At 46.5% G+C, this 17,141-nt stretch overlaps 1 pseudogene across 1 annotated transcript in view; it reads left to right on the top strand.

Moving 5' to 3' along the window:
* Positions 1 to 16,724, top strand: part of LOC146839159 (uncharacterized) — a 44,053-nt pseudogene extending 27,329 nt beyond the window's left edge. The window contains exon 2 of the transcript XR_014960797.1: positions 9,661 to 16,724. The product of XR_014960797.1 is annotated as an uncharacterized LOC146839159 (transcript). The remainder of the gene's footprint in view (positions 1 to 9,660) is intronic.
* The last annotated feature ends 417 nt before the right edge of the window (positions 16,725 to 17,141 follow it).

The raw sequence follows: 17,141 nt of genomic DNA, 5'->3' as shown, positions 1-17,141 counted from the left end.
ACCCCTTTGGGTGGGGGCCTTTGCTCTCAAATGTCAGAAAAAAAGCCTGCTTGGGTAGAGGATATTTTACACCCCCTCCCACAAGATGACCTGCAGATTAGAATTCCAAGGCAGGGAGCTTCCAAGAGACCACCGCCTTTGGTATGTGAATCTGGCTTCCCTCACAGGAGAGGATGCTGACCCCCTTTGACAGGGCCCATTTAGCACTTGAGCAAGGCGGGAAAATTACTAGTCAGATAGGCATGTTCACCTTCAGGCTAGTACCACCTCTCAGGGAGACTAACTGAAATTATCACAACTTTTCAGTCTGCCATCTTTGTGATGGCCAACTTAAGAACTCCTGGAAATGGTGATATAGGGGGTGTAGGACCCCAGGGGTCAATAGCTGAATGGCTATTACCCTAGACTCCGCTAACGCCCCTAAATCTAGTATTTATGGGAGCCCCTGGCATCAGGAGATCAGATCCTGCCGACCTGAAAGAAGATGGACGGACGTGAAGACTCACAAGAAACAAGAACAGAAGATCCAGCAACTGACTTTGCGGCGACCCTGCCGACCTGTGTGCTATTAGACAGTTGCTTCGAAACACAACTTGTCCTGCAGCTGCGGTGTCTCCAAAGCCTTGGAGAACTGCCAGCACTTCGGCCAAGAACTAGGAACTCCTGTGGAACAGCAGAGCTGCTCCCCTGAACCTTGCAGGTACCAAGAAAGAACTGTGAGGCTCCAAGACCGTAAAAACCCAACATCGGAAAGCACCACTGTACCTTAGCCACCTAGCACCTGGGTGAAGTAGGCTAACGGTGCCAACCCGGTCATCAGATCCGATGCCCACCTTGGGTTTCACCTCTGTGGACTTATCAATGGCCCCTGCGGCCTCTGCTTGCAGGCCCCCTCTACCGCGACGCTCCTAGAGACAAAAAACTGACGCCTAAGGACACTTCTGCACCTGTTGCCCCTGGCCCAAGGAGAAGTGGATTGAAGGCTTCTCCATGTCCCCCATCATCGTGTGGCCTGAGCCCCCGGTTGATTAAGCCCGTCTGGCCTCCCAGTCCAAACCTGCAGTCTCCTTTCATGAAGACTGATCCACATAGACTAGCATTGGGCACCCAGCGCTGTATTGCACCACTGCACCCTGCCTCCCTAGAGCCACTGGAGGTGACCTGCTGTCGCTGCCTTGGTCCTTGCCCTCTACTTACCTTAAGTCCAAGAGATTGGTCTCGTAAGTCTCATTACTCTACCTGTATCCCATACTTGTTTTTCCTCCCGTAAGGTAACATTGCAGCTTCTGAAAAATGGACGAAGTGTTGACTTTTTAAAATATAAAGAATTTCTATCTCGAAACGTACTTACCTGATCATATTGATTCTGGTGCTTACATATATATAAAAGTATGTGTTATTTTTATAAATGGGGGGGTGATCTCCTTATTGAGTTGTGTGGATTGTTTATTGATTGTATGTGTATTTTGCAGATGTCTAACACTGCGCTCTGATAAGCCTAAGGCTGCTCGACCACACTACCCCCTAGAAGACCACCTTGGTATTGCTAGAGCAAACCCTGTCCACTAATAAGGAATATGTGGACTCATTGCACGGTATACCACTTTTTGGTGTACTATATAAAGATCCAGCTTCCATCACTCCTCTGTTTGTTCCTCATAAGCACCTACCTGTGCACCTCCTCTGTTTATACCTCATAAGCACCTACCTCTGCACTTTCCCTGTTTATTCCTCAGAAGCACCTACCTGTGCCCCTCCTCTGGTTTTAATTCACAAGCACCTGCCAGCGCACCGCCTCTGTTTGTACCTCATAGGTACCTACGTGTGCACCTCTTCTGTTTGTACCTCATAAATAGCTACCTGTGCACTTCTGTTTACTCCTCATAAGCACCTACCTATGCACCTCCTTTATTTATATCTTATAACCACCTACCTGTGCACCTCCTCTCTTTGTGCCTTATAAGCACCTACCTGTGCGTCTCCTCTCTTTGCGTCTCCTCTCTTTATACCTCATAAACACTTGCCTGTGCACCTCCTCTGTTTATACCTCATAAGCACCTACCTGTGAACCACCATCTACCTGTGCACCTCATCTGTTTGTACCTTGTGAGCTTCTGCAATGAAGCTTGTAATCCTACACTGACCGCGGCGGGCGCTTGATTATCAGGCCATTATCTGGCATCTGCTGTGTGCATGCATCAAGTGTGTTCCCCTGATTCAGCTAAAAAATAACCTGTTAAATGAGTACACAGACATCGTGGGCGGGTGATGAACAGAGACCAAGTTTAACCTGGATATAAGAAATGCCCTAAGGTAGAATTGCTGCATTCACCTGCGGATGATGGACACCTCCTCCCGCTCTGCCAAAACCCTATCCAGCCACAGAGTAGCCTCTTTGGCACAAAAGAGACAACACTAAGTCAGATACTGTTGAAAGGAAGAACATAAATAGATTAATATGCAGACATATGCTGGCTGCACGGATATGTCAGGTTCGAGGCATGTGGGCTGCTGAATTCATATCTGTGCATAGATCGCCGCCTAGTGTTGGGTCCGGATGTTTGCACGTTGTTGTCCTGGAAGAGTCTTCGAAGTATCCTGGGATAGGTGACTCCTCCCCTGGACTACAGTGCGCATGGGCATCCTCTCCATCCTCAGATTGTTTTTTTCCGCCATTGGGTTTGGATGTGCTATCTTGACTCAAGTTAGGAAAATCTTTTTTCAGGCCAAAAGGCCTTTAGTTCGCGTCGGTACTGTTCTCGATCGGTATCGATAGTATCTTTGTTAGTTTACTAACTTACAGAACAAACTTTCGCATCTTACCCGACCGTCGATTCGACATCAACGATGGAATCGAGGACACCATTCAAGAGGTGTCCGGTATGCAATGCGAAATATCCCCACGTCGACGTCCATCCGGTGTGCAACAAATGCCTTTCACCGGATCACGACGAATCTACATGCATGGCCTGTGCCAGATTTCGATCCAAGAAGACTCTACGGAATCGACGAGCGGCGAGACTCGAGGCGCAGCAAGCGGCACCGGCCCCGGCCGACATCTTCAACGCCGAGACCGAAGATGTCGAAGAAGTGGAGAACCTACCCTCCAGTCCCGTTTCCGAACATGACTCCGGATCGGAAGAAGTCGACGAAACACTCTTTCGCAGAGATGAAGACGACACCGAGGTAGGAGACTACAATGAGGCCTTAGGGGCCGAAGAGAGTAGCTCCGGTGACGAGCAAGGCCTACCCGTTCAGACTGAAGACAGCCCAGTGCAACAGTCTATGGCTCCGGTCGAGGGATCGCCTTCGGGCCTTACCCAAGACCTATCCCGCAGTTCTTCGGGCCCGGCCTCGGACATTCAGCGGCAGCCATTAATGCCCAAAACGGCTGGTTTCCCTTCTTCAAAACCGAAACCGAAAGCTGTATTGTTTCAATTGAAACCAAAACCGAAAGTGGCGCTGGTCGGATCGAGGCCCTCCACACCTTCGACGCCAGCAAAACACATCGGCACCGAGCGCACCAAACGACACTTCGGTGCCAAACTCGAAGCGGCCGACGTCAGAGTCGACATAAGGAAGAAGGCATTCGGTACCACCAAACCTGCTCGGCTCCCGGCACCGACGCAATCGACTCCGACCCCAAAGGTCAAACAGCCCGCTGCGTCTCACACCGCTTCCACGGCGACACCAAAGCCACACTCATCGAAGAAGTCGACGGCCATTCCCGCCCCTCGACTCGATGACCCACCGGCGCCGAAAAAATCCACGACCGCCTCAACAGAACCGGTTGGTGCAAAAGAATCGAGGGCGCTCCAGACGCGACCCATTGCTGCGCAAAGCACCAAAAAGAAAATGGTCCTCCAGGACACGTCGGGCTCCGAACCAATTAAAGCTCCAGCAGCCTCTTCGACACCAGCCAACATTACTTTTGGCCTGCCACCATCCACGGCCCCGAAACTGTTCCAAATCAGGACACGGGTGACCCATACCACGATCACGCCTGCCGAACGCTTTGCGGAGACGTCTCCATCGCATCTAATCGACGCCGACACCGGCAGGATGATTATCCACAAACGGAAAATAACTTCGGAGCCGGCTTTGGACTCCTTCAGGATTCCACTTAAAAGAAAGCTGCCTGTGGCTTCAGAACCAGTTCTTTACGAACCTTTCCACTCACCCTACCAGGATCCACAATCCTTCTCTCCCACACACTCCGACACGGATGCGTTGGTGGACTACATGGGTGACCAAGTCCCCTACACCGGAGACATGGACCCTGACGGTCAACAGGACCCTGATCAAACTTGGGATGACCCTGTGGACCCAGGTGCACCTATGGATGCACAAGACCCGCAACTCTATGGAGCAAAAACATCTCCCACAGAGGACACTGCAGCGTTCAACGCTCTAATTGAACGTGCTGCGGCCAATCATGGGGTGTAACTTCACTCGGACACCGTCGAGGACGACTTTCTTATGGATACTTTTGCATCCTCGGAAAGGAATATAAAAACTCTACCCATGTTGAAGGGTGTCCTCAAACCAGCAAAGGACATCTTCAAGGAACCCACCAGGGCAAGAGTGATAAACCCCAGGATCGACAAAAAATACAGATCAGCGCCTGGGGACCCTACTTACATCAGAGGCCAATTACCTCTGGATTCCATTGTCGTTGCGAATGCTCGCAAGAGGGCACACTCACAAACAACAGGTGACGCTCCTCCCCCGGACAAAGAGTCCAAGGTGTTAGAGACCTCTGGCAAACGGGTTGCCGCCCAGGCAGCCAACATATGGCGCATTGCCAATACTCAAGCACTCCTCGCTCGCTACGATAGAGCGCACTACGACACATTAGAGCAACTAATCCAACATCTCCCTGACCAATACAGAGAAGGTGCAGAGATCCTCATCAGGGAGGGACAGCTCCTCACAAACGCGTCCATCAAGTGTGCGCTGGATGCCGCAGACACAGCTGCCAGGGCCATAAACACTAGCGTCATGCTGCGACGACATGCCTGGTTACGAATCTCCGGATTCAAACCTGAGGTGCAAAACAACATACTCAACCAGCCTGTCAACCCCGACTATTTATTCGGCCCGGAGGTTGACACCACCCTAGAGAAAATAAAAAAGGACACGGACACTGCAAAGTCCATGGGGGCTCTCCAGACTCAGTCCTTTCGGAGCGGCTCCTTTCGTCGCCCCGGAAATAGAGGAGCAGGTAGAGGACAGGGGTCACAGCAAACATACAACAAGGGCAATACACAAACCACCTACGATAAAAACACCCGGGGTGGATATCGTGGCTCCAGTACAAAGGGCAGAGGACGCGGCTACGGCAACACCAGGTCCTCCCCCAAGAACAAGCAGTGACGCCCTCTCCCTTCCTCCCGACCACATAACACCTGTCGGGGGAAGGCTACAAAGGTTCCTGTCCACGTAGACCTCCATCACCACGGACAGGTGGGTCAGAGATATTGTCAAATACGGTTACTGTCTAGAACTAACCTCCACTCCACCCACAATACCTCCAAAAAACCGTCCTATGTCCTCAGAGCACTTAACGCTCTTACAGCAGGAGGTGCAAAGTATGCTTCTAAAAGGCGCAATAGAGGTCGTACCCGTCCACGAGCAAGGTACGGGGGTGTACTCCCTGTACTTTTTAATACCGAAAAAGGACGGGTCACTCAGACCTATATTAGACCTGAGACCCCTAAACAGATACATTCTTTCCGAGCATTTTCACATGCTCACTCTACAGCAAGTCCTCCCGCTGCTCAAGCAGGGAGACTTTCTAGCCACACTGGACCTCAAGGATGCGTATTTCCACATACCCATTCACCCCTCACACAAAAAATACCTCAGGTTCACTGTTCAAGGGCAGCACTACCAATTCAAAGTCCTTCCCTTCGGCGTGACAACGGCACCAAGGGTGTTTACAAAGTGCCTAGCTACTGTGGCGGCACATCTACGGAGGCAGCACATACACGTCTACCCTTACCTGGACGACTGGCTCGTTCAAGCGAGGTCAGCCCAGCAATGTGCCAGCCACATGTCCCGCACCATTCACCTCCTTCACAGTCTGGGGTTCTCACTGAATTACCCAAAATCCCATCTACAGCCCGCACACGTACAACAGTACCTAGGTGCGACTATAGACACTCTGGCGGCCACAGCTCAGCCAAATTTGGTGAGAATCAACAGCATGCAAATGCTGATTTCCAAGTTCAAACCACAACACTCCCTTCCGCCCGAGTGTTCATGCAGTTGATAGGCATGATGGCCTCCTGCATCTTCATAGTCCCCCACGCGAGACTACATATGCGCCCGCTTCAGGAGTGCTTAGCACGTCAGTGGAATCAGGCTCAAGGACAGTTGAAAGACCTAGTGTTGGTGAGCGGTCGGGCATACAACTCTCTGCATTGGTGGAATCCACAAAACCTTTGCAAGGGCCGACCGTTCCAAGAGCCTGTCCCACAGATAATACTGACGGCGGACGCGTCTCTCCAGGGATGGGGAGCTCATGTACTCCATTACACAGTGCAGGGACTATGGACACAACAACAAAAGAAGATGCACATCAACCTTCTAGAGCTGATGGCAATCTTCCTCGCTATGAAAGCATTCAAAGTACACTTGTGCAACAAAGTCGTGTTGATCCGGACGGACAACATGACTGCCATGTACTACATACAGAAGCAGGGAGGAACACACTCTCCACAGTTGTCTCATCTGGCTCAGAGCATGTGGAAGTGGGCCATTCAAAGGAACATGTTCCTCATGGCAGAACACCTCCCCGGCAAAGACATCCAGATGGCGGATCTGCTCAGCAGACACAGCCACCAGATGCACGAGTGGGAGTTACACCCATCAGTACTCCAACCGTACTTCCAGCAGTGGGGTCATCCAGAGATAGACCTATTCGCCACAAGCGAAAACGCAAAATGCCAAAGCTTTGCCGCCAGGTTCCCACATCCGCAGTCGCAGGGCAATGCGATATGGATGAACTGGTCCGGCAGATTTGCGTATGCTTTTTCCCCAGCACCACTGATACCGCTGGTGGCACGCAAACTGCGTCAACACTCACTGACGCTCGTCCTGGTTACTCCAACGTGGGCACGCCAGCCGTGGTACACCACCTTTCTCGAACTTTCCGTGGTGCCCCATCAAAGGCTGCGGGTCAAACCCGAGCATTTGACGCAGAACCATGGAGAGATTCAGCACCCAGATCCACAACAGCTGAACCTGGCAATCTGGCTCCTGAGGTCCTAGAGTTCGGCTACCTAAACCTGCCACCTGACTGTTTGGACATCATTAAGGAGGCCAGGAGACCCACTACCAGAGCTTGCTATGCAGCCAAATGGAAGAGGTTCGTCATTTATTGCAATAATAATGACATTAACCCGCTAGACGCATCCATCCAAAACATTATTTGTTACCTATTACACCTATACCGATGCAATCTGGCGTACACCTCTATACGTGTCCATTTGATCGCAATATCAGCCTATCTGCAGACCAGGCAGCACCTCTCTCTATTCAGAGTGCCTGCCATCAAAGCATTCTTGGAAGGACTCAAACGAGTCATTCCACCAAGCCACCCACCGGCTCCGATGTGGAACCTCAACTTGGTCCTCACACGCCTGATGGGTCCACCCTTTGAACCTCTACACTCATGCGAGATTCAATTCCTTACCTGGAAAGTAGCTTTCCTAGTAGCGATCACTTCTTTGAGAAGAGTTAGTGAACTCCAGGCACTAACCGTTCAAGAGCCATTTATACAGGTTCACGCCAACAGGGTCGTACTACGTACCAACCCCAAATTCATGCCGAAGGTGGTATCGCAGTTCCACATGAATCAAACCATTGAACTGCCCGTTTTCTTCCAAAACCCACAAACTGTCGCAGAAAGGGCACTCCATACACTAGATGTCAAAAGGGCCCTCATGTATTATATCGACAGGACCAAACCCTTTAGGAAAACACAACAACTTTTCGTTGCCTTTGCCCCACACCACAAAGGTAACGCTATCTCCAAAGCAGGAATAGCCAGATGGATCGTTAAATGTATTCAAATTTGCTATCAAAAGGCTAAAGGCACTTTAACGATTCCCCCTCGAGCCCACTCAACGCGTAAGTTAGGGGCCTCAATGGCTTTCCTAGGAAACATTCCTTTGCATGACATATGTAGAGCAGCCACCTGGTCCACTACACATACATTTACCAAACACTATTGTGTAGATGTGCAATCAAAACAGCAGGCAGCTGTAGGACAGGCTGTTCTCAAAACTCTTTTTCAGACCGCTGCAGCTGGCACTGGTAGCCGCTGCTAATAAGAGGGCACTGCTATATATTCTATGCACAGATATGAATTCAGCAGCCCACATGCCTCGAACTGAATATGCTACTTACCAGTAGGCATCTGTTCTTGGCATGTAGGGCTGCTGACATTCATATCACCCTCCCTCCTCCCCGGCGCCTGTAGCAGCTGCAGCTCTCAGAATTTCTGTAAGCATGGTCATCACTTTCTATATCTACTCCATCACTGCCACAATGGCGAAAAACAATCTGAGGATGGAGAGGATGCCCATGCGCACTGTAGTCCAGGGGAGGAGTCACCTATCCCAGGATACTTCGAAGACTCTTCCAGGACAACAACGTGCAAACATCCGGACCCAACACTAGGCGGCGATCTATGCACAGATATGAATGTCAGCAGCCCTACATGCCAAGAACAGATGCCTACTGGTAAGTAGCATATTCAATACTTTATTGGTTGTCTTAGAGTCTCAATAATAAGGACTAAATAACTGAATATTAAATCATCAATCAATGTTTGCCTTATCTGCGTGCACAGTGTTAAGTCGGACATTATAATGAACCAATCGCAGTTTTACAAGAGCTTTGGAAGGAGCTGCAGCTTGAAATGCAACAAGGTCTGAACATTAGCTACATTAGGACGAACTAAAAAATCTCTTGTTTATGTAACGTGTGCGGCCAGAACCAGGCCCTGCAAGTTGCACTAATTTTAGGGAGATGGATGGATGTTACAACAATAAAAAAAAACACCTCAGCACATGATAATGTTCCAATCTTTTAGGTCAGAAGAAACCAGAAATGCTTGAATGAACCCCAGGGAGGGTTGAGAAAGGTGGCAACGAGTACTTAACGAACAGTAAGGTAAAGACAGGAGTTTGCACTTGAGCTGATATAATGTGAAAAGGAAAGCACTGAAGTATGTGAATGCAGTTAACTTTGTTATGTACTTCCAGAGGAGTCAACTTTGTTATAGACTCACTGAAACTGAAGAAACAGCCATACGTCCTGATCTCTCTTTTTCCACAATCTGTTGTTGTTTAAATTAAGTCATGTCCATGTGCATCTACCTAAAGCTTTTCCTCTAGCACGTGGTGCTCCGTGAGCGCCCTTTCTTTAAGTTACTCTGTGAGCACTGGTAATTCACCTCCTTTTCAGGAGTTAATAAGATATGACATGTTCAACAGAATGTTTGCTTAAATAGCTGTGTATGGTGAAATAATCCTTGCTAAGTTTCAAAGATGGTAAAGTGGAAATGTTGTTTAAAGCCAGTTAAATATTGTGTATTCACATTGTGTTACATTTGCAATTCATAATTTTAAATCTCTTTACATCCAACAGAAAACAAGCTTTGAAAGCATGAAATGCTTTTGAATAACAGCAATGTTTCTGTAAATCTACAAATAATGGTCAGAAATAATTGAACTTCAGTATTCAGGAAAACATCTGCTCAGTCAGAGACGGACGGATCCTGGAAGAGGCTGTGAAGGATAATTCAGTGGATGTAAGAGTCTGAGCTGTGCACCTCCACGTCACAGGACTGAGGAAAGGACCTCTAGAAAATTAAGGCAATGATACTGACAAACCACCTTCAGCTGTGATCATGGGATCGGTCTAATGTGTTTACAGCAGTGCTTTGATTCCTAAAATGACAACAGACCATCATTCAGTGCTCTTGGTGCATTGTAAACTCTTTCTGGCTATACCACAGCAACCAGAGAAAAGCACAACAGAGTGGAGACAAACAACTAAAGTGTAAAAGAAAAAGGAGTACTGCTGTCTAACATTTAGAGCACTGCCCCTATTGCACCAACGAGAAGGATTTATTTTTACCCACAAGTGTCAAAACCTGTTATCCAATCAAAAGACAAAATCTCTCGCAAGGAAGTCTGTCTAATATTATGAGTGTGGCCAGTGTTTAGTGGCCATTGTACTTTATTTTTAAATTGGAAATCAAATGTTATAAATGCAAACAAATGCAGGAAATGTGGGAATAATACAAGTGCTTTATCAGCCATGCTGACCCTTCAGGAAACACAGTCATGGGATGTAGACAAATATATCCCTGACCCAGAGACACTAATCAAGCAAGAAGAATCATACACATGCAGCGAGAACTTTAGTTTCTCATCCATATTAAAATGCCATCGGCAAACACACACAGAGGAAGAGCTGTTCAGATGCAGTGAATGTGTAAAGAGCTTCAGGCTGCTATCAACCCTAAAAAGACATCAGCGAATGCACACAGGGGAAAAACCATTCAAGTGCAACGAATGTGTGAAGAGCTTTAGTCAGTTATCAGATCTTCAAAGACATCAGCGAACGCATACAGGGGAAAAGCCATACCACTGCAGTGAATGTTTGAAGAGCTTTAGTCAGTTATCACACCTCTACAGACATCAGAAAACACACGCAGGGGAAATAACATACAACTGCAGCGAATGTGAGAAGACTTTTAGTTGGTTATCACACCTCCAAGTACATCTGCGAACACACACTGGGGAAAAGCCATTCAGATGCAGTGAATGTGTGAAGAGTTTTAGGCTGTTATCAGATCTCCAAAGACATAATCGAAAGCACACAGGGGAAAAGCCTTACCATTGTAGTGAATGTGTGAAAAGCTTTAGTCAGTTAACACACCTCTACAAACATCAGAAAACACACACAGGGGATGAAACATGCAACTGCAGCGAATCTGAGAAGGGCTTTAGTTGCTTATCACATCTCCAAGCACATCAGCAAAACCACACAGAAGAAAGGCCATTCAGATGCAGTGAATGTGTGAAGAGCTTTAGGCTGTTGTCAACCCTGAATAGACATCAGCGAACGCACACAGAGGAAAAACCATTCAAGTGCAATGAATGTGTGAAGAGCTTTAGTCAGGTATCAGATCTCCAAAGACATCAGCGAATGCACACAGGGGAAAAGCCATACCAGTGCAATGAATGTTTGAAGAGCTTTAGTCAGTTATCACACCTCTACCGACATCAGAAAACACACACAGGGGAAAAAACATTCAACTGCAGTGAATGTGAGAAGAGCTTTAGTTGGTTATCACACCTCCAAGTACATCAGCGATCACACACTGGGGAAAAGCCTTTCAGATGCAGTAAATGTGTGAAGAGGTTTAGTCGATCACCAGACTTGCAAAGACATCAGCGAACACACTCTGAGGAAAAACCATACCATTGCAGTGAATGTGGGAAGAGCTTTCGTCAGTTATCAATCCTACACGGACATCAGCGAACACACACTGGGGAAAAACCATACCATTGCAGTGAATGTGCGAAGAGCTTTAGTCAGTTATCAATTCTACGCGTTCATCAGCGAACACACACTGGAGAAAAACCATACCATTGCAGTGAATGTATGAAAAGCTTTAGCCAGTTATCAGCCCTCCAAGTACATCAGCAAACACACACAGGAGAAAAACCATACCACTGCAGTGAATGTGAAAAGAGCTTTGGTCAGTTATCAATCTTACAAAGACATCAGCGAACACACACAGGGGAAAAGCCATACCACTGCAATGAATGTGTGAAGAGCTTTAGTCAATTATCAATCCTCCAAGTACATCAGCGAACACACACAGGGTTAAAACCATACCACTGCAGCGAATGTGTGAAGAGCTTTAGTCAGTTATCACAGCTCCAAAGACATCAGCGAACACACACAGGGGAAAAGCCATACCATTGCAGCGAATGTGTGAAGAGCTTTAGTCGGTTATCACACCTTCAAGCACATCAGCAAACACACACAGGGTTAAAACCATACCATTGTAGTAAATGTGAAAAAAGCTTTAGTTGGTTATTACACCTCCGCAGACATCAGCGAACACACACAGGGGAAAAACCATTCAAGTGCAGTGAATGTGTGAAGTGCTTTAATCAATTATCAGACCTACAAAGACATCAACGAACACACACAGGGGAAAAACCATTCAAGTGCAGTGAATGTGTGAAGAGCTTTAGTCAGTTATCAGACCTACAAAGACATCAACGAACACACACAGGGTAAAAATCATTCAAGTGAAGCGGATGTGTGAAGAGCTTTAGTCATTTATCAGAGCAACAAAGACATCAACAAACACACACAGGGGAAACACTATTCAAATGCAGTGATAGTGCAAAATTCTTTAGTCAATTATCTGAGCTACAAAAACATAATTGAACACACACTAGGGAAAAACCATTCAACTGCAGTGAATGTGTGAAGAGCTATAGTTGGTTATCACACCCCCAAAGGCATCAGCGAACACACACATGGGATAAAACATACAACTGCAGTTAATGTGTGAAGAGCTTTAGTCAATGACCAGCCCTACAGTGACATCTAAGAACACACACAGGGGAAAACCATATAATTGCAGTAAATATGTGAGAGCTTTAGTTGGTTATTATACCTCCTAAGAAGTCAGCGAACATGCACAGGGTTAAAACCATACCATTGCGGTGAATGTGTGAAGAACTTTAGTCAATCTTCAGAGTTCAAAAGATATCAGAAAACACGCACCGGGGGGAAATCATTCCAGTGCAGTTAATAACAGAAGAGCTTTAGTCGGTTACCACCCCTACAAAGCCATCAGCGAATTATCGAACTTGATAAAGTTACAATTATGTGGGGCATTTAAATGCCGAAGGATGATAAGTAGAAGATAGACACTCTGCGTAGCAAAAAGGAAGCAACACAGATATTTGTAAAATAAGCATCTCTGCTCAATGATTGCTCATTTAATTTCTCTACAGATAAGCAGAATAAATGAAGTTGCAGGAAACACATTAAGACATTAGCAGACTAAAAGAAAAGAAATAGTGTTGTTTATTACTTTGGTAAAGTAGAGTTATAAAGAACAACATCCACACACACCTGATCACACTACCTGTAAACTCAACACTATGGACAATGCTTGGACTAACAAGGGTATTTTCGGGTAACTTTAAGGATTATGGGTAAAACCTATAAACCCAACACACTCAAATCAATTTAACAAGCAGGCACTGGAGAATATTCATAGCTAATTGTGGGGTTTGGTGGTTTGATATTTCCGCTGCTGCAGCCAGAGAACAGAGTCCAACAAACATTGGCATAGCCAATAGGTCTCGCTTTTGGGACCTTTATAAGTATTTAGTTATGCAGCACAATATCCATGGTGCATCAACATCAACTGTTGCATGGTTAAACACTTATAAGGTCCCAAAGGCGAGACCTATTGGCTATGCCAATGCTTGTTACCTTTAGAAATCAAAATATGGAATGTATTTCCTGAGAACTGCAAAACTGTCGAAAGGTTCCATAAGTTTTTCCAAATTTTAAATGGGCCGCATTCCTGAATTCTGTTGTGGTGTCCAGTATGCTTATTGTCCAGCGTAGACATCCCCTACTTTTTCTGTAGCAATACCTACTTATGTTAAATGAGAATTATCCCGAGCTACTGATATTATTGGTGTTGTAATTGTGACCACAATCAAATAAGATTATATTTATATCCACCCTAAGCAATAGAACCAGCAGGGATCACCTCAGTGCATCTGGCAGGGTTGTCAGCAGTAAAGTCAACAAGAACATTATGAAAATACAGATCTCTTAACATCAAAAGCACATCTTTTTTGATCTAATGCAAGGAGCAGATACACCAACATTCACCCCAATACAGATTAGGTATCCAAGTCTCATGTAATCTACCATGAATGCTGTATCCCCCACACAAGGTCGTGATCGCTCCACTCCTCCAACGCACTGCTCAAGAAGGTAAAGGAAAAAAAACTATAAAATAAAAGGAAAACAAAGGGAACAGTGATGTGAGATACTTAGAAGAAAAGTTGCTACCACAGAGAACAATGGGCGTACCAACACAAAGAATTTAACTGCCTGGAAAACAAGGATGCCCAATCTCTAATATCTCTAATCTCTAATTCCAATTTAATATATGTAGTAACATTTTCGCATCAAATTCTTAGCGTTTTGTTGAGGTGCAAAATCACTGAAACAAAGCATACATACAATGGCATAGAAGGTCTTACCGACTATACCCACCGCTATTTAAATCCAGGGTGACTTTAAAAAGGTGAGGTAAAGAAAACACTCACACAGGGCAAGAGCTTGTTTTACAAACCACAAGCATCACCCATTGGAGCGAGAGCAGCAAATTCATGTTTCTCTGACCATAAAGTGTTTGTTTTCCCATAAGAGCATCTGCCACTGAGCCATGAAAGGACAGCAGGAATAAAACTCGGTGCATAAAAGAGAACATGTATGGAAAGAACAGAGCTGCTCTTGGGAGGGAGAGGGGAAGAGTACACTGTTGCTACAGCTAAGGCCCAAAGGAAGAGAGTGAGATTTCAAAACAAGAGATGGATGGCAGCACGCGACGGGACGGGGGGGGCATACACTGCTCTCAGAAAGAACCAGGAAAGAATATAAAACAGCAGTCGGCGTAGATACCGGGGGACTTTTGGGGATGGCGGGGAGTGAGATTGCAAAGCCACAAACCTAGATTAATGTATAAAATAAGAAAACAGGAGTTTACTTAAGGAATGTATGGCCCCAGCCGCCTCCTCTGTGATCCTTCGTGACGGCGCCAGTAACAACATAGCGTCAACAACAACGCCAGTGGTAATTTAATGTGCCAGCATGCACATTTGGAATGGTGGTGACGTGAATGTGGTGGATGTGATAGGTAGAAGAAATGTAAAATAAACTGCAACCTTCGTTTGGATATGAATGTACCATGCAGTATGTGCAGGGACGAGAAGCGACCGAGAGTACGGGGCAGACATCAGTTTTGGTGCTCCACCCCCTGCTGGTGACTGTCTACAGTAGTCATCAGAACAGCATCAACAAACAAGCCTTGCCTGCCGCTATCATGGCTGCCGTGCTGGACATTGGTCATCTGCCTGTGTGTACAAAATGACGGCGCTTTTGTTCTTTTTGGGGTATTTTCATGATAGGCTTGCGGTGGGAGAAGAGCATAATGGAATTAAAAATGCATTTTAGAGGCAGACTTTGAAGCACGCTAATGTCTGCCTTCTCTCGCACTACTCAGTCGCTGACTGTGCGAGAGCGACATCAGAGCGCATGCAGGAGGACGTGGCTCTAGGCGCCACTTCAACATGGCGGAAACACTGAGGGCCAGCACAGTACATACATAAACAGACACTGGGGCGCGTGCAGGAGGGCTGCTCTAGGCGTCGTATCAGCATGGCAGAGAAGCGCACGGTGTGCCTCGCACGGCAGCAGGGAGCGAGGAGGGGGCCAGCGCCGGTTTCCCTTGCGGGAGCGAGCAGGAACCATTTTTCAAAGCTCGCTCCCGCAAGGGAATCGCCAAACAATGCGCGCTGCGTAGGCGAGACCTAAAAACATGAGAAGTGAAAGTAGGACATTGTGATCTCTAACTCTCTGGGTTAATGCTTGCAGTGCACATGTCCCTCCCAAGACCTGACACGGGAGAAGTGATGCTCATTTCCATCATCACGTGCATCTGTAAATGCACCCACCATAGTGGCAATTCCCCAGTGACGTTCAACAGCTGGATCCTTGGGGGATTGGACCGCTCACCACTGACTATGTAAATGATTCATTGTTTGATTAATTGCATGTAAAAATATTTTATGAGTTTCTTGTTTGCAGAGAATCATTTGACCAAATCCTAACTTTTTCATTGATAGAATTAGTGCATGATGGCAACATTATTGATATGAGAAAAAGATGTTGAAATGTTTACTTCTAATGACGTTTCTGAAGGCTTGTTGGTTAAGTAAAGATTAAATATTGAGAGGTAAAGAATTTCAGCTCTTAGAAGCTAGAATCCACAAGTATTGACTCTGTTATGCATTTCTGCAACCTTGACACTGGGAAAGAAATCTGGATTCAGAAGAAAAGGAGCCCTAATTTTATAAACTCTGCTGGAGAATGCAAGAACTTAAAAAACATGCTGCCTCGTGAGCAAAGAGTGAAAGTTTCTGATGCATTAGAGACTTTCTCAAACCACTAGACCGTAGCATTTAGAATCATCTGGAATTTGCTTTTGTGTTGCTGGAGCCACAAACTACAGTGTTCTCATAACCCAGCCTTGAATAGAGGAAGGAGCTCAACGATAAAATATTCATGTCAGAAGAAAGAAAAGGACACACCTTCAGTAGCCAAAGATGGTAGAAACTATTGCATTTCACTGAGATCGTTTTAACAAAGTGCTGAGTCCCTGCTGCTGTGCATCATCACAACCAGCTTGTAGTGGTAGTTTGGATTAGGTCACTTTCAGAACTTGGAAATGGAACTGTTACTTGCTGTTAAATACCGGACTGAGCACAGCACTTCTTTGCCGCCAGAGTTCTGTCCTTCACGGCATGTTTTGCATTGAAGGTTTTGTGAAACAGTGAGAGTCAAGCGTCTCAGTACCTCTGACTAAAGAGAGATCACATCTGATGGATACTTTTACCTGACGCTTCCTCACTTAAAGCATAATCCCAGGTGCCAGTATGGATCAGGAATCTTCAAGGCTATCACATTGCCGGTAGGAGACGCTAGCATTGCATCAGTAGCAAAAGCAGCATCTGAAAGCACTCCAGCACAAGGTCATCAATTCCCTTTGTTCTACTCCTAAGGCACTGGTCCAGCGCTTACTCTCTCAAAGAGTCTTATGTTTTCCCACAGGCATTTTCCAACAAGTGGAGTATCGTGTCTCCTCCCTAGAGAGAGGGTTCAAACCCCGTAGGTACTGGGAAGGACTGATATCCAAAACAGATCCCCTCTTCATCTGCCTCTAGTGCTTCGATTCAGACCATGACTACTGGTCTTGTTACTCCTGCCAGAGCAAGCACCCGAAG

The sequence above is a fragment of the Triturus cristatus genome, chromosome 4_2, assembly GCF_964204655.1.
Source record: "Triturus cristatus chromosome 4_2, aTriCri1.1, whole genome shotgun sequence".
NCBI lineage: Eukaryota > Metazoa > Chordata > Amphibia > Caudata > Salamandridae > Triturus > Triturus cristatus.
The sequence above is the reverse complement of the archived record's forward strand: the minus strand, read 5'-3'. Positions and strand labels throughout refer to the sequence as shown.